At 36.1% G+C, this 21,783-nt stretch overlaps 1 long non-coding RNA gene across 1 annotated transcript in view; it reads left to right on the top strand.

The window, feature by feature from the left end:
- The window catches only part of LOC308610706, a 108,315-nt gene that overhangs the window by 75,616 nt on the left and 10,916 nt on the right, over nt 1-21,783 (top strand). The window contains exons 4-5 of the long non-coding RNA XR_014014615.1: nt 8,880-8,976; nt 16,596-16,679. This is a non-coding gene — a long non-coding RNA (uncharacterized lncRNA). The remainder of the gene's footprint in view (nt 1-8,879; nt 8,977-16,595; nt 16,680-21,783) is intronic.

Here is a 21,783-nt window from a genome sequence, read left to right on the forward strand (position 1 = left end):
CAGTGAATCACAGCGTTTTTCATAAGATAAATGAATGTTATATAATGAAAGAGTAAATAGAGCCCAGAGGCTTTACTATGTAAAATTAAAATGGAGTTCAGTAGTGTTTAAAACACATCCAAAGGTCACATTTATGAGCTGCAAGTCCAGCTGTATTCCACAAGAATTTAGGCAAATGCATGAAAGATGAGTTATGAGTAAAGCACTATCCCCAAACTGTGGGTGTGGGGAAACTCATCCTAGCACTTCGTGCAGAACTAATACATGGCAACCATATCTGGTTTCAAAACTGATATTTTCTGCAACTAAAAAGGCAGAAATAAGCTAAGTAAGCTACCTATCCCCCCTTTGTCCTTCAGTTATTAATTAAGACTCCTATTTCTTCCTCTCTTATCTATTTTTTAAATTCCAATTTCAAATGCCAAAATATTCAGCCATTATATATGATATTGTTCTCTAAATTTAGTCTCTACACAGCCTGAAATTTCTTTTTAATTTCCCTATTATATAATTAGTTTTATATTCATCAATTATGTGATATTTCCAGCAGGTACTGAGCTTTTATGCTCCAAATGTATGCCCTTCCATACTTTAATGCACATAAATATACTTTATACTTTTACATCAATTTAAAAGGTAATCTATTGAGTGCAAATTCTGTCTTCAGCATTTTGTTGGGGTCAGCAGTGGGGAGAGAAAATGTAGAAGAAGGAAAAGACATGGCTTATTGTTCTCAAAAGAAGTTACAGAGAAACCTCTGACTTCCTTATCAAAAGGAGGCCCATTTCTTTTTCAATGTCTTTTTTTTTTAAATTTTATTATTTATTTATTTATTTATTTATGGCTGCATTGGGTTTTCGTTGCTGCGCGTGGGCTTTCTCTAGTTGCGGCAAGCAGGGGATTCTCTTCGTTGCGGTGTGAGGGCTTCTCATTGTGGTGGCTCCTCTTGTTGCGCAGCACGGGCTCTAGGCTCATGGGCTTCAGTAGTTGCAACATGCGGGCTCAGTAGTTGTGGCTCGCAGACTTAGTTGCTCCACGACATGTGGGATCTTCCTGGACCAGGGCTTGAACCCGTGTCCCCTGCACTGGCAGGCGGATTCTTAACCACTGTGCCACCAGGGAAGCCCTCAATGTCTTTTCTATTGACTTCAAATCTATCGGGCTTTAAAATTATTTGTGTGTGTGTGCTCATATTCTGACTGTCTCTCACAGCAGATTGTGAGTTCTGTGAAAGTGAGGCAGGAGATAGATGGGCCCCAGGGTAAGCAGCAGGAGTTCATTCCCTCCAAAATATCAATAACAGGGCAATCGAGAAAGGAGGCTGTGCCCTGCCCAGATAAGAGATAAAAGACTAGATGTTCCTCATTCTCATAGTCAAGGAGACCTTCCCAGCTACACATGTGCAGAAGGGTTCCTTGGAGGTCAAAAAGGGAGAGGGCACCACCCCATAGTAAGTGATGTCAACTACCCATAGGCCTCTTCGCTAGAATCCATCTTGGCTAAGAGATGCACATGAACACGGGAGGACCCTGAGGTATACCAAATATGGACTCAGAACCAGGCAAAGCAAGATGATTGGTCAAAGGAAACCTGGAAGAAATTCCCCATAAAAGTGATTCAAACTACCATGCGAGCGCAACTCTCTCTCTGAGCCCGCCCATGTGTCTATCCACATGTATTCTTTGTCCTCCTAATAAACACTTTACTTGTTTCACTACTTTCCATCTCTGTGGAAATTCATTTCTACACAGCAGACAGGCCAGGACCTTGTCACTGGCCACTAGTCCCTGCTGGTCTAGTGGCTAGGATTTAGTGCTTTCACTGCCCCGACCTGACTTCAATCTCTGGCCAGGAACCAAAATCCTGCTTCAAGCAGCTGCAGGCTGAGGCCACCTGAGATGAAAACAGGGGCAATGTTTATCTTGTTTAAGATCATGTCTTGTTAAAAAACAAAATTCAACTGAGTAAATTTGAAAATCTGATTGGCCTTATTTGATGCTTTATGAATTGGGCAGCATCTCATCTAGTAAATAGAAGGGCACTTTGAGAAGTTACACAGAGTGGAAGGTTTTTATAGAAAGGAGGGTGGGCAAGAAAGTCATTAGCAAAATAAAAAAAGGTTATTTGGGACCAGTACTATCTTCTCTTTGTAGGGAAGGGAAGCCTTGAGTTTTATCTTGCAGATTGCCTCTTCTTCTTGGGTTGGGGGAGATGGAGAGGGCCCCTGTGATAGATTACCACATTGGTGCTGACCAGAAAATTCCAGATTTCAGAATTAAGATAACATTTCTGGTGAAGGTCGAAATTGCAAGTAGGTTAGGTATTAAATATATGCGTGGTATCGTGGACTTCAGCACAAATGAAACCATTTTGTGTCAGTGGTTTTCCTCCTTAATAGTCCCTAATGCAGAACTAGCAGAAACACAACAAAGGTTTGTGAAAAAGTAAATGAGTGCCTAACTCAATTGGTCAACTGGTGTAAAGAATGTGGCATAAGAATAAAAAGATCTAGAGAGCAGATGAAAGAAGCTTTTGTTTATATTTTTAAAAGGAATGTCTTCTGTGTTTTCAAATTACTGCAAATCTAATCAGCAATGTTGATGTGACTATTAAAAATGATGCTTTTTGAAAGGTTAGAGAAAGGAAAAACAGAAAAAATAAGGATGTTTGGCATTCTGGATGTTGGCTAAATGGCAATTTAATCACTAAGAACATATTTTATTCTATTGTCATGATATATATGTAATATATGTAAACATATATTTATATGTCATACATAATATATATTTCCTTTTAATCACCCCTATTGGGGTACAATTTACATACAACTAATAGCACTCATGTTAAGTGTATAACACAGTTAGATAAATTTTGACAAATATATACAGTTGTGTAATCACTACCACAATCATGATACAGAAAATTTCCATTACCCAGAAAGTTTCCTTAGGCTCCTTTGTGGTCAATCCTCACCTTCCTACAAAAGTGATATGATGATTTGCTTTCAGTGACTATAGTTTTCCCATTCTCAAATTTACATAAATAGAATCTAACAGTGTGTATTTGGTTCCTGTTTTCTTTCACTCAGCATGTTTTGAGATTCATCCATGTTATGTATATTAATATTTCATTCCCCTTTATTGCTGATGTGAATTACTCATTCACTTGATGATGAACATTTGAGCTGTTTACAGTTTGCAGCCTTAACCTTTATGAAACCATCGGGATTTCCATTAGAATTCTTTAATTTCTTACCCAATTCAACGGTATGATTTGAAAGTCATCAGAAACCTGCACTTGTCAGAAAGTCTTTAGTATGAATCTTCCTGAAGATGAAGCATTTTTGCAAAAGCATCTATGAATGATAAAAAGACTTAAAAAGACACAGTTAAAGAGCTGGTTAAAATGCAATTGACAAAAAAAAATTTGTTTACTTCTGTAACATACAAATTTGACATATTCAAATTTTAGAAATTTTATTTAATTTCATATAACATAAGAATATCTATATTAATGATATTTAGTGTAATCTAAATGTATAACCTAAGAAGGTTGGAGATACATTTATCTCTAATCAATTGACAGTGCCTCCCATAACATACCAAATAATCCTAATTAGTTTAATATCTCTCTTTGAGATGACTTAGGGGTCCTCTGAAACATCCCAAAGCTATCTAGAGGTCAAAATATCTTTAATTAGGATTCTATCTTTGAGAAGTTTATCCAAAATGTTAAAAAGTTTCAAGACACTTGGTCAAATAGGATTACAGATCACTGTGAAACAATGCTTATCCATTTAACCAAAGTTACAATGAAAGATTTTAAAAGCAAGTACAGAAAGTTATAACAGATTATTTAAAAGGTAAAGAAAATTTACCATCTGTAATCAAAAGCAAATCAATATTCCAAGAAAACTTTTTTCTCTTAACAGAGAGAAAAAAAAATTTTAAGTTTTTGTACCACTTTACTTTTAATCTTAAAATTCATTTACTCAATTAAATTCATTCTAATCTTAGTGAGTCCTGACAACACATAGAATTTCTTTCTAAAGATGACTTTTTCCCCAGAAATCTACAACTTTCTATATCATATTAACTTGCCCTTTATTTTATTTCTTATTTAGAAATAACCAGCTTTAAGAGAAAATTACTTCCTTTTTCTTTAACAAAATAAATTCCTATTCTTCATACCTTCTTTTAATGAAAACACACATCCTATTACCCTGTATACTAAAATGTTCTCATTATTTCTAGTGGCTTTAATTACATATTTAATTAGAATTCTCAAGTCTTAAAAACCTAAATTCCTAGTGAAAATTAAGAAGTAAGCAATTATGAGCTGTTCTTTACATTAGCATTCTGTAGATTGGCAAATTTATAAATAAATGCTATTTATAATTTCTAAAAATATGTGCTTATGGAAAATGTCTCCGTGTGACACCAAACATATTTATTAATAGTCTTAAATATCTTTACTTTCTCTGTAAAAGGAAGCCAATGTTTAGTAATTAATATTTCAGTATATTATTTTATTTGGAAAAGACCTCGATATTCAATGAATTCTCATCATTTAGCTTAATTTAGTTAAACTCTAAAATTTCAAGTTATTAAAACGTCCAGAAAAGCTATTTTTAAGTAGACATTCCTAAAACATAATTATTCCCAGAGTTCACCTAAAAACTCTTGTCTCATTTACCTCTATTTTATTCACTTGTTCTCAAAAATTATGTTTAGATTACCCAAGAAAACTTTATGAGACATTAGACCAAGTCAGCCATTATCCCAAATTTAATATTGAATATTTTTCAGATCACATGAATCTGAAATTCATTCAAGTTAGTTTCTTTTATATTTCTGAGAATTTCTGTAAGTGCTTAATTTCCTTTAAGTCAATTAAATAGAGCTCATTTACAAACTAACTTTGATAATACCATCCAAAGGAAAAGAGATATATTTATAATGTACACATGGACATACATACATTCCAGACAAACAGAGATCTCACAGTTTTCCTGCCTGAGTTTAAAAAGGACTCTTCTCCCTTTTTTTCCCCCTCAGTCTCAGGAATTGGCGATGGTATAGACAAGAGTGAGTGAGAGTACATTAGAGCCCAGGGTAGAACATTTACATTTCAAAGGCACAGGGAGAAAAATGTAAGTTCCTCCTAGTAAGATTTGTTTCCTTCTGGTCAGAATAGTGAAGAGACACGTTTAACAAGCCAGCTTCTTCATATGCAAAAACAAGTTTTAGAATGTCAAAAAGTGCCCCATCTGGGTCATTATTCTCCAGAGCCTAAAGAATACTGTGACCACATGATTTTAGAAAAATATCACCTTCTCCTTTTCATGGGTATGAGCCCATGAAACTAAGAGCTAAGAATTTCCCAATTCTGCAAAATACACCATAGGGAATATAAGATGAAACAGAGCTCTGATTACCCATTCTCAGTTGTTTATGGCTGGTAATCTTAAAATCTCAAAGAAACAAACAAATGTAGTCTCTCAGGGTTTCAAACTCCTCAGCCCAAAAGGGAAAATCCCAAGAAATGTTTAGCCACTGACAGACCCAAATGGCTAAGAGAATGAATACCCTGGTATTATCACACACAAGTTCCACTACTTACTAGAGAAATCTCAACCAGCAAAGCATGTGTCTTTTTCCCTTTACCACAGAAATCAAAAGTGCCATGGGCCAATGATGCCTGGTCAGTGGCAAATGTTCAGGGCCATCTCTGAGACAAAGGTGCTCAAGCAGCTGCTGAGTAGTATCCATGAGCTGCCACTGGTCAGGGGCCAGTGTGCTATGGTTGAGATGCCCACTAGGGATGGTGGCCCCTTCATGGTTGCCAAAATTATTGCCAAACCAAACACAGATTCACTCACCCACTGCAGAGCAAAGCCAATCTACTGATACCAGGTGTGGTGAAGGAAAGTACAGTGTTTATTTGCAGGATGTGAAGCAAGGATAACAAGCAGCTAATGCTCAAAAGACCCAAACTCCCTGAAGACTTTTGGGCAAGTGTTTCTAAAGACAACATTAGGAGTGAGGGTCTCAGGGTGAATTATCAGTTCATGGACATTCTTTTGATTAGTTGGTGGAGAGGTGACAGGGTGATATTTTGGGAACCTTAATCATCAGCCTCCTTGTTCCAACCAGTCTGGGACCTACATGCTTGTGATCAGCATGTAGTCAAATCCTCCATCAGGTGGAGAGCCTTAGTGTCTACAGAAAACGCTCAAGTGTCGTGGTCCATACGTGGGTTGGAAAAGAATTTCCAGACACAAGGCAGAATGTAAAGAAGATAGAATTTATTAGAGGAAAGTGTCTCTGCCAGAACAGCAGGCTGACTTCCTAGTAGTCTGGGGGAGTGGACCCCAAACATGTGCTATTGATCAGTTTTTATAGTCAGAAAACAAAGGAATGCTCCAAGGTGAAAATTTCGTTTACTAATTGGTCGAGGCACATATACTTTCCTTCTATAGGGTGGCAGTGGGACAGGGAAGATGCCTTTTCTTATTTGGGACAGGTCTCATCGCCCAGCTGGGCTTAGGAATTTCATAACCATCACAACATGGTGGGGAGGGCAATTAAGGGTCTGATAAGGGGTGTAACGCTGACACTTTTTCAGAGAGGGTTGTCCTTTGTCCTTGAAGCACCATTGTCCTTGGAGCACCACATCAAGGATATGTGTCAGACTGTTATCTATATCCCTTGAGGAGAAAGGGATATAGACAACACTGTTTTTCAATCTATTGTTACTTTTCTTGCTTGACTGCTTTTCCTTTGTTTCTGAATTTTGTCAGTTCTATAATCATTAACTGCTCTCTGGAAATCAAGGGAGGCCTAGGAGACTAAAGCTTTGTTCTACAAACAAGCAGCAGGGAACACTGGGAGTCTGTCACTGGGAAGGCCCCACAGGATCCTACTCAGTTTCACAATCATGAATAAAGTTGTTTCTATGAACGCTCATGTACAAATTTTGTGTGGACATATTTTTCTCATTTAAATTCCTAGGGGGTGAAATTAGGGGGTTGTATTAATGCCGAACTGTTTTCCAAAGTAGTACATCATTTCACATTTTCTTCAGGAACGTATGAGACTTCTGGTTGTTCTCCATCCTTACTAACATTTGATGCTATCGATCTGTTTAATTTTAGTCATTCTAGTAGATGTGAAGTTATTTGCATTGTGGTTTTAATTTTTCTTTGATGACTGATAATGCTGAACATCTTTAAATGTTGCTTATTTACCATTCATGTGTCTTCTTTGGTTAAGTGTCTTATTAAATTTTTTGCCCAATTTAAATTAAATTGTTTGTCTACTAAGTAGTGTTTTAGTAAAAGCTGGAGAAGAAGCAAGTTTGGCTGGATTACAGAAAACAAGGGGGAGAGTGGTAGGAATGAGGCCAAGAGAGACATGGGAGGAGGGGAGAACAGATCAAAAGGGACTTTGAGGCCTTGGTGAGAACTTTGGATTTATTGTAATTAAATTGAATTCACTGGATGATTTTGAGTGTAGAGTGGCACAATCAGGCTTAAATTTTAAGGGACCACTTTGGCAGCTCTGTGAACAGGCCAGAGGAATGGGAGTAAACACAGGATAGACCAGGAGGTTATTGCAGCAGTCAGAAAGAGAGCAACTGGTTAGTTGCAGTTCTGAATGACCTTTCCCCTCACTCTTGTTCCTGACATTCCAAACTGCATAATTTCACATGTGGAAGACTGAGAAATTGCCTGGATTTTCTCAACAGAATATTGACTTACTCAAGGCCTTTAAGTGGAACACACTCTACTGAGGGTTGAGAGAAAGTTGACAATAGTGGCTTGCTTAGCTTAACTCAGTGGTTATGGTTGTTCGTTGTGGTTGCAATATTATGGTTGTGTGACTCTTTGGTTAGTATTCACTTTCTCCATCTTGGAATATACGTTTGATGAGGATGGAAAAATTATCTCTGTTTTTAACTCACCACTGTAGCCTCAGTTTGAGCACAGTGCCTGCCAGTTAGCATTTAGTCAATGGGTTTTTTTTGTAGGGGAGTGAATGTGTGTATGTGTGAGGGAGAGAGACAGGAGGGGCAGAAACAGAGAGGGGAAGAGACAGACATAGGGACAGGGGAACAAGTCCATATTGCAAAAGAACAGGACAATATTTTCTGTGAGTAGAATGCTCAGAGCCTGTGTACTGCGTTCTTTTCTACTTTCTCAGGTTAGATTTATCACTTCATAAATTTTCTTTATCTTATCCAAAATGAATCTACATTTTTTTTCCTTATAAGTATAAAGAAAAAGATTTTTTTTGGGGGGGGGGAAATTTTAATGTCTCACTACAATTCAAGTACCATACATGTCTCTTTCTATTATTTGTATATCTTGAAAATATACCAGCATTATTGTCTAACACAAAGGAGGCACTAAATAAAATTTTTTCTTTGAAACATTGGTACTATAAATTATAAGAGACAGGAGCCATGTTTTCACAGCTCTGTTTCTTGAGCACCCAGCCCAATGGTATTGTGGAGATGGAATAACAATCACCATGAGCACAGGTCAGTGCTGACAAAGGGACTTGCTTTCTCTCTAAACCATTTGACTTTGTTGGTGCCCAGGGCAGGATGCTCCAAAATATGCCTCAGTGGAATATTACTTTGAATTAAAGTTACTGAAGAAATGACTGATGCAAGAGAGACACACTGACCTTCCTATCTGTCTCCATGAAAGCAGGAAATTAGTATCTCATGTGAATGGTGCCCTCCCTGTACCAGGAGGTAGAAAGACATCATTAGCACCAGAGATAGGGAATGCAGGGTCAAGAAGGCTGTATAAACCTTGTGACTTCTTTAACTCAAGAAGGTTGGCAGGGACATTTCTTCCTCCTCAACAGCTGACAAGACAACCAGGAGGCTGGCTAAACCCTGCTTCCCACCACAAGACTGCTGCAGCTGAGAGATCCTAGGACACATGACAAAGGCCAGCAGAAGGTAAAATTTCTTATCTCCTCAACTTCCCAGGCCTGTAAGGTCTGGTGGGAGGGAAAGTGCTTAAGAGTCTCCTTTTCTCTATCTCTAAATTTAGATTAGCAGAAGAAAATACTTATGGAGCAAGATCCTTGTGACATAGAAAATCTGGTTTTTGGAAATGAGTAATCTCGTCTCAGTTTTTCTTAATCCTTTCCTCCCAGAGACAGTCACTGTTTTTCTTTGTCTCTGTCTCCTGAGTCATGTTTCATAAGAAGAAAGAACCATAGGGCAGAATACAGGCATAGGCCCTATAAGCCTGCTGTTTGAGACAGCCTCACAGACTGGTGAGTTACCAGTTCTCTCCAGTCCAGTGCCTATTAAGACAAACTTTGCTGTCAGTCCTCTATATAAAAACTGGATGAGATTTTTCCTTCTGTATTTTTCTGTGTCCTGAGAGTTTGGCTTTTTGTCCAGTGAGAATATTCTCTCTGGTCTCCACCATCTGGATGGTGTATTTACTGGGGTGCATCTGGTAACCAGTTGAATTGACTGGGGTTCTGAGACACAAAGTCATAAACAGCACACTCTAGTCTTGTTGTGCCAGCTGTCAGAGGAGTTTGTCCTAAGGGGACCCAGTCCATAAGGGGCCTTTGTTGTTTCAACCTTCATTGCCTTGTTAGTGTTGGAAAAGTCCCATTCCAGCAGCATATGCCTGATGTCACAGATTAGTAGGTTTGGGATCAGAGGTGCCTCAAATTCCCAGGAGAGACCAGGGACACAGTTTGCATTATACCACCCTTACTGCCTGTGCAATGAAGGCCTTTGCTTTCTTAGATTATCCTTGGAAATGAATTTTCACATTATAGGGGCTATATCATCCGTGCCCTCTCCATCTGAAAGTATGCTTATTTCATCCATGGTAAGGATTTATTCTAAGCCTGAAAAGTTACCTCTGGGTCGTTCCATAAAAAGGCTTACTGATTTGAGTCACTCTTTGAAATTAATGAAAGGTCTTACTCCTCAATGGCCAGATGATGGATCCTTTAAATTTGCTGTATTTAAAAGATTCCCTTTTTGAGAGCTCTCATCATAAACAGCTGTCATATTGGTATTTATGGAAGGATCAAATTGAAAGGAAAAATCATGTATAACAGCTAGCCTTAGGGAATCGTTATGAAGATGAAATAACAGAAATTAAAGATCCAACATGAATTCCCCTTTTTAAGAAAAATTTTAAAAATTGCCCCATCTCCTCAGCAATTCCTTAGGCCCTCCTACAAATAATTAGGAAAAGATCAGTTGGAAGCCAATATTCAAGAGCTAATAGAAACAATTATCTTTGTCTTCCAAATCTCTACAAAACCAGAAATGCAACTTAGGAACAAGTCAAGGCCCATTTATCTTCACCAACCCTGAAACCTATTCCTCTCAAATTCTTGTAGATATTATAAAAGTTGAGGATAATTGGAGCAAAATTGCCCTGTACTTAAGAAGAAAAAGTTTTTAAAATAATAATTACCCTGAAACTTATGATAATAGAAAAATACACTCCAAAACTCACAGAAGAAAATTTACACTTTTTTCTCTGTCCCTTAAAGTTATAAATCTTACCATGTCTTTGAAATGTAAACACAGCCACATTGCCTGAGACTGAGCCCAGATTATCTCAATTGTTAGAACCTGAAACTAAAATTTAAAGAAAAAAAAGGAAAGAGGTTTTTTTTTTAAACAAAAACCACCAGAAAAACCCTCTCTTGCTCAAACTCTAAATCACAGTCTCCTTAAAATTGTTGATCAAGGGCAAGTACACTTAAAGGGCAAGAAGACTTAAAAGTCTTCTCCATAAATAATAAAAGACTGTAGCTATCTGAGTGAGTAAACTTAATTTATTCCAACAAGCAATATAAAAAGTCTCAAAAATATAACAAAAACGAATACAAATATTTTTCAAATTCACATGATCTAGGATAATTTTTGGTAAGTAAAATCTAGTTCAGGTTTAATGGTTTAATTAATACAGACATATCTTAAGAGTTATCAGCATTAAGTATAATAGCTTTATGCTATGTAGTTTTACTAAAAGTCAAATAAGCTCATGTTATCTCTTTTACAAAATTTCTCAGAAAAAAGTAATAATAATAATAATTTAAGATGATGGCTAACACTACTTTAACATCTTATGAAATTGTCATGAGTAATCTGAGTGATTGTTAAGAACAAATTAATTAAATAGACATAAGATAAGAATTCTTTTAGGTAAACTTTTTTTAGCAATAATTGTTTTTGCTATGTCAACTTAAATAGTTTTCTAAATGTCTTTGATAAATTGTACCCTTAGAGTTTTGCTAAGTTAAATTAAATGAATTGAATGTCTAGATCATTTCCAACTAAGACAAAATACTGAAATATTAATTGCTGAACGAGTCTAAGTTTACCTACTTTTGACCTCTTATTACACACTAAATATGTTTGGTTCTATTAGTAGACATGTCTTGTGCTTCATTAAAAGCTTGTACTATGAAGTAGAATATGTTTCTAGAAATTATGAAATGTATTTATAAGTTTGCCAAGCCACAAAATACTTACACAGTTAATAATTTTTAACTTTATCTTTACAAAAAAATTAAAGCTTCAAAGGATTAAGAATTGTAAATAATATATGTGGTTAAAGCTACTAGGAATTATAAGGAAATTAGAATATATTTGGGGGTAAGAAAAAGTGTACGGTATGGAGATGTTTTTGTTAATGTAAAAACTTTGTTAAGTGAGTTTTGTCCTAAAGCTGGTAACTTCTAAATGGGAAAGAGAACAAGGGACAAATCAAAATGGACAGAGAAAGTTGTAAGAGGTTTGTTAAAGAGGAATCTTTAGAAAGGAATTTTATGTGTAGTCAGGTCTAAGATTGGAATGAATTTAATAAAGTGATTGAGTTTTAATATCCAAAGTAAGCTGGTAGAAAATTAAAATTTGTTTTTTCTCTCTTTTTGCAAAATTTTCTTAATTATTGGTCTGCTCTTAATGAGAAATTGTAAACAAAGACTTTTTTTTACATTTAATGTAATCTGTCTGGCAAAACAAATATTGTACATTTTGTCTTTATGAGTCTTTGATAATTTTGAAGAAAAACTGAGTGCTTTCAATATTAAAAGAGCTAAGTCTTTTTACACTATTTAACTATCTGTATTTACATGTGAATCTTTGTCACTCTGATTAAATTGATAACTAAATATTAATTCACAGTGACATATGATCATATTTGACAAAGTGTTTTAAAACATTTTTATTTTTGAAAAAGTAGATTTTCCCCCAAGTCAAATTCTAAATGAAGTCTTATTGACCTGGAAATAACGTTCAGGTTTTACAGAGGCCCCTTGGAACACCTTAAAAGATTTGTTTTATCTTATTAGAAAAGAGAGCTATGAAACTCATTAGGCTTATTTGGTATGTTACTTACATGGGAAGCATGGCTAAATAAATGATCATAAACCCTAGGTTATATCATAAGGGTGAATGTTATTAATATAAATGTTCTCGAAAGTATATGAAATTCCTAAAATTGGATATGTCCTAGTATAATGTTATCAGTCATAATTCTAGTTATTATCTTAAATGTTTTGTGTCACAGAGATAAATTTTCTTGTCAATTCCATTAGAATGAATCAAATTTTTAGTAATGGATATTTGTCTTTTATTACTTAGACAATGGTTTTACTCAGATGCTTTTACAAAAGCTTCCTGAAAATGTGTTTCATGTTCAGAGAAATTCATGGAAAAGGATCTGACAAGTATTCTAGAACACAAGTTTCTGATGAATTTCAAATCATTACACTGAACTGAGTAAGAATTTACAAAACCCTAATGGAGAAATTGATGGTTTCATAAAACTTCTAACAAAAGATCAAACAAAACAAGAATTAATTACATGGGACTAAGTAAACTGAAGAAGATGGTTATAATATTTTATGATTTTAAAAATAAATTTATTTATTTTATTTATTTTTGGCTGCATTGGGTCTTTGTTGCTGTGTGTGGGCTTTCTCTAGTTGCAGCGAATGGCAGCTACTCTTTGTTGTGGTGCGTGGGCTTCTCATTGCAGTGGCTTCTCTTGTTGTAGAGCATGGGCTCTAGGTGCATGGGCTTCAGTAGTTGTGGCTCGTGGGCTTTAGTAGTTGTGGCTCAATGGCTCTAGAACGCAGGCTCAGTAGTTGTGGCGTGTGGGCTTAGTTGCTCTGCGGCATGTGGGATCTTCCTGGACCAGGGCTTGAACCCATGTCCCCTGCACTGGCAGGCAGATTCTTAAACACTGTGCCACCAGGAAAGCCCCATTTTATGATTTTTTTTCGTGGTACGCGGGCCTCTCACTGTTGTGGCCTCTCCCGTTGCGGAGCACAGGCTCCGGACGCGCAGGCTCAGCAGCCATGGCTCACAGGCTCATATCAATCAGTGTGATACACCACATCAATGAATTCAGTAAAGTCACAGAATACAAAATTAATACACAGAAATCTCTTTCATTCCTATACACTAAAAACAAAAGATCAGAAAGAGAAATTATGGAAGGAATCCCATTTACCATCACATCAAAAAGAAAAAATACCTATGAATAAATCTATCTAAGGAGACAAAAGACCTGTATTCTGAAAACTCTAAGATGCTGATGAAAGAAATCGAAAGTGACACAAACAGATGGAGAGATATACCATGTGCTTGGATTGGAAGAATCAATACTGTCAAAATGACTATACTACTTAAGGCAATCTACAGATTCAATGCAATCCCTATTAAATTACCAGTGGAATTTTTATTTTAAGATTTTTTTCATGTGGACCATTTTTAAAGTCTTTATTGAATTTGTTACAATATTGCTTCTGTTTTATGTTTTTGTTTTTGTTATTTTGTGTGTTTTTTTTTTTTTTTTGGTTGCATTGCATGTGGGATCCCAACTCCCTGACCAGGGATCGAAGCTGCATCCTCCTCATTGGAAGGTGAAGTCCCAACCACCGGACCACCAGGGAAGCCCCCACCAATGGCATTTTTCACAGAACTGGAACAGAAAATTTTAAAATTTGTACAGAAACACAAACCCCCCAAATAGCCAAAGCATACTATGAAAGCAAAAATGGAGTTGGAGGAATCAGGCTCACTGTCTTCAGACTATATTACAAAGCTACAGTAATCAGTATGGTACTTGCACAAAAACAGAAATATAGATCAATGGAACAGAATAGAAAGCCCAGAAATAAACCCACACAACTATGGTCAATTAATCTATAACAAAGGAGGCAGGACTATACAATGGAGAAAACACAGTCTCTTCAATAAGTGGTACTGGGAAAACTGGACAGCTACATGTAAAAAAATGAAATTAGAACAATTTTCTAACACCACAGACAAAAATAAACTCAAAATGCATTAAAGACCTAAATGTAAGACTGGATATTATAAAACTCTTAGAGGAAAATACAGGCAGAACACTCTTTCACAGCAGCAATATCTTTTTGGATCCACCTCCTAGAGGAAAGAAAACAAAAACTAAAATAAACAAATGGGACCTAATAAAACTTAAAAGCTTTTGCACAGCAAAGGAAACCATAAACAAAACAAAAAGACAACCTACAGAATGGGAGAAAATATTTGCAAATGATGAGACTGACAATGGAATAATCTCCAAAGTATACAAATAGCTCATGCAGCTCAATATCAAAAAAGCAAACAACCCAATCAAAAAATGGACAGAAGATCTAAACAGACATTTCTCCAAAGAAGACATACTGATGGGCAAAAAGCACATGAAAATCTGCCACACATCGCTAATTATTAGAGAAATGCAAATCAAAACTACAATGAGGTATCACCTCACACCAGTCAGAGTAACCATCATCAAAACGTCTACAAACTGTAGACTACAAAAATGTTGGAGAGGGTGTGGAGAAAAGGAGTCCTCCTACACTGTTGGTGGGAATGTAAATTGGTTCAACCACTATGGAGAATATTATGGGATTCCTTAAAAAACTAAAAATAGAACTACCATATGATCCAGCAATCCTACTCTTAGGCATGTATCTGGAGAAAATTATACTTCCAAAAGATACATGCACCCCAGTGTTCAGTGCAGCACTGTTCACAATAACCAGGATATGAAAGCAATTTAAATGTCCATTGACAGATGAATGGATAAAGAAGATGTGGTACATATATACAATGGAATATTACCCAGCCATAAAAATGAATGAAATAATGCCATTTGCAGTAACATGAATTGACATAGAGATGATCATACTAAGTGAAGTCATTCAGAGAAAGACAAATATCATATGATATCACTTATCTGTGGAATCTAAAAAAATGATACAAATGAACTTAATTACAGAAGAGAAACAGACTCACAGACTTAAAAAACAAACTTATGGTTACTAAAGTGAAAAGGTATGGGGAGGGATAAATTAGGAGTTTGGATTCACATATACACACTACTATATATAAAATAGATAATCAACAAGACCCTACTGTATAGCAAAGGGAACTCTACTCAATATTCTGTAATAACCTATATGGCAAAAGAATCTGAAAAAGAATGGATATGTGTATATATATAACTGAATCATTTTGCTGTACACCTGAAACTAATTCAACATTGTAAATCAACTATACTTCAATATAAAATTAAAATTAATTTAAAAAAAAAGATTAAAAAAAGAAGTGTCTTCCAATGCAAGGATCAGATCAAAGAACATGAATGGAATATTCCTACTGGGATGATTAGGAGGATAACACATCCTTGGTAGGTGCAGAGCCTGTTCACTTATCCTCTGACTTTCCTTGTTCCCTTTCTCTACTACATCCAATTAAGCAGATAAAAAGTTTGAGAAAGCTGCCTCTTCCTTCACCAGTGCCAAGCAGGACAAACTCAAAGAGCCATTTGTCTGTCTTCCTCTGATGTTGCTTCTTCATGTTTGAGCTATTGGGAGGAGAGAGAGGCAATAAATTCTCTTAATAAAAGCAAAAAATAAAAATAAAAAATAAGCCTATATGGTCAGTCACAATCCTTGCTATACTTATATAAATAAGACCAAGTTTATTGAATCTAGACTTATTTTGCAAACAAATTTGTCTTAATTTGGCTATCTTTGATAGAAATGAGGGTGATTTTAGAGAGAAAAATTATCTTTCGATAGAAACCAAAATACATACTGTGGATATTAGATTCTAGTGCTATTAATTTTCCTTGAAGTTTTGTTAATTACCTGAAAACTGGACTGTATCCTGAATTTTTCTAGTTTCCTCCACTACCTGACTACAACTCTCCAAACTAGTGTTTCCAATTTTTCTCCCACCCTTTTGACTTGGAATAATTGAAACTAAAACTGCCTTTTTTTCTGAAGTCCTGCATACTGAAGGTAGATATCTTAATATAAACTTCAGAGAAATCTCCACAGCAGCTCATGTTTAGACAGTCTTCTTCGTTCCTGTTGCTATATGGACCACTCAGAAAGTTTACCTGAACATCTGATGGACATTCAAACTACAAAAGATGCTTTAACCCTGACATTTAGAGATCTTCTCAACTGTCTACCCTCAGAACTCAAAAACTGATATGAAATTTGCCTCAATTATTAACCATTGTTTTTTTGTCTCCATAGCAATGCCTCTTATTAAATACCTGATTGCTTGTACAGTAAGCTTAACTTCTACTTGGAAATACTGCTTTGGAAGAGAAAATTAAGGTAAAATGATCATATGGATGGACTCTAATCCAATATGACTTGTATCTTTATAAGGCGGGAATATTAGAACACAGACATGCACAGACTGAGGGGCAACCATGTGAGGACACAGCGAGAAGGTAGCCATCAAAGGAGAGAGACCTCAAAGAAACTAAACTTGATACTTTGATCTTGGACTTCTAGCCTCTAGAACTATGAGAAAATATATTTTGTTGTTTAAGCCACCTAGTAGCCAGTGTGGTCTTTTGTTATGGCAGCCCTAGCAAACAAATACAATCACTATTAGGGAAAAAAAAATCATGTGCTTTGTTATTCCAGTAGAATGATTTTAACACTGATTACTTCTTACCTTGAGATTATAAAAGACAGTGATAAACATTACTGTAGAGTATATATGAGTTGTGTCCTATGAAACAAAGGTAGTTAACAAACACCTCTCAGCTGTAGATGATGCCATGTGTTCATCTGATCAGCAAGAGGACATGAGTGGAAGGGAGAACCTTTTCTGCTTCAGACAAGCAACTTCCTGGGTTACCCTGAGTATGACAAAGAGGGCCATTGCTTGGGGACCAGGTCTCCAAGCAGTCACAACAGGCCTCAGGAACCCACAAGAAAACTGTGAAGGAAGAATATTACTAGCCAGGCCCATATGAATCTTTTCCTCCCATCACTGCTCTTTTGTGAAAAATTCTTCCAAATACACATTTTTGTCCCAAAATATCATGTTGGACGTTCGCTACTAGGAGCAAATTTTTCTAGCATCTCTGTTGGATGAATTTTCACACTTGCAAAATCACTCAGAAAAGAGTTCATCCTCCCAACACCTCCCCTGCACCAGTGTCCCCCTAAACAGCATCTGACCACAATATGAAGGAACTTACCTCCCAGGTAAACAGGTGCTTTAATGTGATTTAATTATCTCTGCATCCTCTCCCTGGTCTCCCTGTGAAATCCAGTCACCTCTTTGCATTAAAGCATTTCTGTGAGAAGCCCTGTAAGGTGCTGGCTATTCTCAATTCTGTCCTGCTGGTTTCTCTGAAGTGCCTAGAAGCTGTCCTCTCCACACACAAACTGTTCTGACAAACTTCATTTGAATGATTTGGATTTTAATTCTCAATTTGCTTCTGTTCCTAAGCCTTAAAGCTTTTTTTTTTTTTTTTTTTTTTTACCAATTCAGAAAAAAGCATCATTAAAAAAAAGACAAGGTTGGGCGTCCCTCGTGGCGCAGTGGTTGAGAGTCCGCCTGCCGATGCAGGGGACACGGGTTCGTGCCCCGGTCCGGGAACATCCCACGTGCCGCGGAGCGGCTGGAGCCGTGAGCCATGACCGCTGAGCCTGCGTGTCCGGAGCCTGTGCTCTGCAAGGGGAGAGGCCACAACAGTGAGAGGCCTGCGTACCGGAAAAAAAAAAAAAAGACAAGGCTACTCGCAGATCTAACATGCTAAGCTTTAACTTAGTACGTTCTTAGGACTGATGTTTTCCAAGGAACAAACTTTCTTGTTTCCTGTGTACAAAAAGTGAGAAAAAATAAAAATAGTGGTATCTTCACAGTTGAGTTCTTAACATATTTTCTGATATATGTAAAAAGAGAAAAATTGGCAAAATGAGTACCAACATTTTTAAAAATAATAATTAAGCCTAAATCCCTGGATTTACCAATTTTATAAAATAAGAAAGTAACATTTTATAAAATACAATTTTATGAAATATGATTTTATAAAATTTGTTTAGCTAAGTAACAAATGATTTGCCCAAAAAACAGATTTAGCAGGTGGAGTCCAGGGGGCACATTCTACAAAATAAATTTATTGACACTGTAAAGGGTTACTAGCATAAAATTGTGGTGGGAATAAAAAGGGCAGTGACCTTCCTCCTGAAGTTTAGGAGTGACCCCTGAAGTGAGAGATATCTGAGTTGAAGTTGTCACTGGAAACAAATGGTAGAGACAAATCACAGAGAGCAGACTGTATCAATTCCAGCTTCTGGACTCAGAGAAGGAAGGAAGAGCTTCAGATTTCATTGCAGAGAATGAGGCTGAGAAACTTTAAAATCAGATGCTTTTTCCCAGATCCAGGGGGCCAGCTAATGCACAAAAATGCTTAAAGCCACATAGGTATGTCACCTTTATTTCTTAGAGAAGATGTTAGCATTTTCTAAATCCTCATCTACCGTGCCTGGCATGCATTATTTTATAGCTTTCTGGAAGTTTCATCAGCACCACTGGTATATCTGTAGTACGATGTGTGTGTGGAGAGTACAGAATGCAGGTCCGGGCTGGGGGCAACGGACTCTTCTAGCTACCACAGTGAGTGGTGCCCCTGCAAACCTGAGTAAGGAAGACAACTTGCCTTTGGGTGGGTAGTGTTACAATCTGCATGTCTCGGGGCACAAATGTAAAGACCGACCCTGTTCTGGGAATGATGATGATTCTGACTGACCTCAAAGGGGTAATTATGAAACCCCTGGATCATCAGGATCTGGATGTTCCCTACTTTTTCCATGGTGTGATCATGACCGAAAGTGTGGCTGTAGATATCTGGGAACATTTCCAGAAATGTCCTCCTGTAGGAGTTAATTATAAAGTAAATGTGTATAAAAGAGAAAATAATATTGAAACCTATCAAGGGGAGTAGATCTTAAGGGTTAATATTGTAGATGGACTACTTTGGAAAAAAATCTTTTTCCCTTGGAGTATTAAGAAGTCATCGCATAATTGCCATCTCTCCACATTTTGTTCTAGAGTGCCTGGTTTATTGATATCAGTGTGAGACCTGTTTTAAATAAAAATCTATTTGTAAAAATCCGGATCTGTAATATGTTCTAAATATCATTATAGTGTCTTTTAACTATAGATTAAAAATCACTTCATTTTCAACAAAATATTTTGATGTAAACATCAAATGTTTTGAAAACAAAGGGGATCTGTTTTTGTTGTTTTCTCTTATCTAATTTTTGTATCCATTTTGTCTGGGCATATTAAATGGTAAAAATATTGATAAGATTTGCACTAGGTGAATCTTCTTAAAAAGAAAATACTGAAGGCCACAGAGTCTGGGAATATTAATATCTTTTTAATAGATTGATCCCCCTTGATTTCTTATTGTGGAGTAAAGGTACAAGTTTTTCCATGAAAATTAGACACACAAATCATCTGACAGAATGTATGACAGATGGAAAATGATTGATGGGAATTTTGCTTTAATGCACATTGTTCGTTGTAATTTTGCCCAGCTTAATGAACTGTGAATTAATAATGAGGAGCAACACATTCAACGTATTATAGTAATAAAGTGCTTTTATGGACATTTTTCATGTTTCCAGACTTTCTTGGCCACGCTGAACAATTTTAACTCAAAGGATTAAGAAATAATCGCTTATTTCACTGTGTTAAAATAGTCAACTTTGAAAAGGATATTTTCCGGTATGAACTTTTTCCTAATTGATCCCATTTGGTTCTGATCAGTAAACTTACCTGAGTAAGCTGCACTATTGAAACAAAGTGATCTGATAGAGCCTTAGGTGACGTCCGTGACCACAGTCCATTGGTTTCTGCTTCAACGACGTAAGGGAGTAAAGGGAAAAACTAATACTGATACATTTTTTAATTAGGAGAATAGAAAAACTAAATTTCTTGTAGAAATAAGCCCAAGGAGTCCTCGTGTCAGCCCTGCTCCTCTTAAAAGACCGCGACGCTGTAATACCAATGGGAAATCTGGGAGAGAACCAGCTGTCATTAAAATAGATTTTACCAAGGCAAGGACAATAGGTTGCTTATTAGCAGTGAGAAATCAGTAGTCTTTTAGAAGTGTACCCTTTGGAACGTGTGAGCTATGTAATAAATGAAAGCCTTTCATTATTCATTGTTATAAGCCACATGTAGATTAAATGTACACTACCTTCAATTCAGATATTAAGATATCCCTCCCTCAGTAATTTTATGAGGTAACATGTATAATGTCAAGCATAGGCTAAGTCATATATTTTATAATCTTTCAAAACTTTTTAAAGCAATGTGTTAACCCTATAATGAATATAAAATGGATCCTAACTGCATGTCTTAGAAAATGTGCATTTCATAGAATTATTGAAGAATGAATCCTTAATAGCCCATCTTTTTAAGTATGTTAGCTGAACGTTATGATTGTGTAATATCATTTTAGGGCATTACCACATTTTAAGAAATAAAATAATATTCAGAAGCATAATTTTGCCAGAATGTAAAATTTAAAACCAGAAATTTGACTTGTGAAAAATCCTCACATGATTATTGGCCTGTTAAAAACTAAAGCAAACCCCACAAACCTGATGCAAGCTATTATGTGCAAAATAACGTGCTAGCTACACAGCCCTCTGGGAAGTGAATGTGAGTCCGGATGCTTCTTTCTTGGTTTATTTCATTCCTAGAGTACCTTTGTTGCAGGTTTTTCTTATGTTTCCAAAGGAAACAAGTAAGCCATCTCAAGTTTAAGTTCTGTCCTCAATAAAGTAAAAAATGTGCCAGATACCATTTGACTGGATGATAACTAAACTGGACAAATATTTTCTCTCACTGGAGACTGACAGTGTTTTAGTTGTGCTTAAAATTTGTGATTCTCCTAAAAAAAGAGTACAAATGAAAACTTATGGTTACCAGGAGATAAGGGGGGAAGGATAAATTGGGAGATTGGGATTGACATATACACACGACTATATACAAAATAGGTAATAATAACCTACTGTATAGCACGGGGAACTCTACTCAATACTCTGTAATGGCCTCTATGGGAAAAGAATCTTTTAAAAAAGTGGACATATGTATATGTATAACTGGCTCCCTTTGCTGTACACCTGAAACTAACACAAATTTGTAACTCAACTATACTCCAATAAAAATCTTTTAAAATAAAAAAATAGAGTACTACATGCATTTCTAAGAAATAAACATTATTTTCTTCATTCTTCTAAAATAAATAAAAATAAAATAATGTAATATGTGATCTTCAAGCTAATGAACACCTAGGAATGAAATTTGAAAATCTACATTTGGAATGTATAATTCTTTTGTTCAGAGGCAGTGACATTCCAAAAGAACAAAACTTCTCAAACATTTCCCCATTTAGAGTAA

Source organism: Mesoplodon bidens, assembly GCF_964165515.1.
Source record: "Mesoplodon bidens genome assembly, contig: HAP1_SCAFFOLD_205, whole genome shotgun sequence".
In the NCBI taxonomy this organism is placed as follows: Eukaryota; Metazoa; Chordata; class Mammalia; order Artiodactyla; family Ziphiidae; genus Mesoplodon; species Mesoplodon bidens.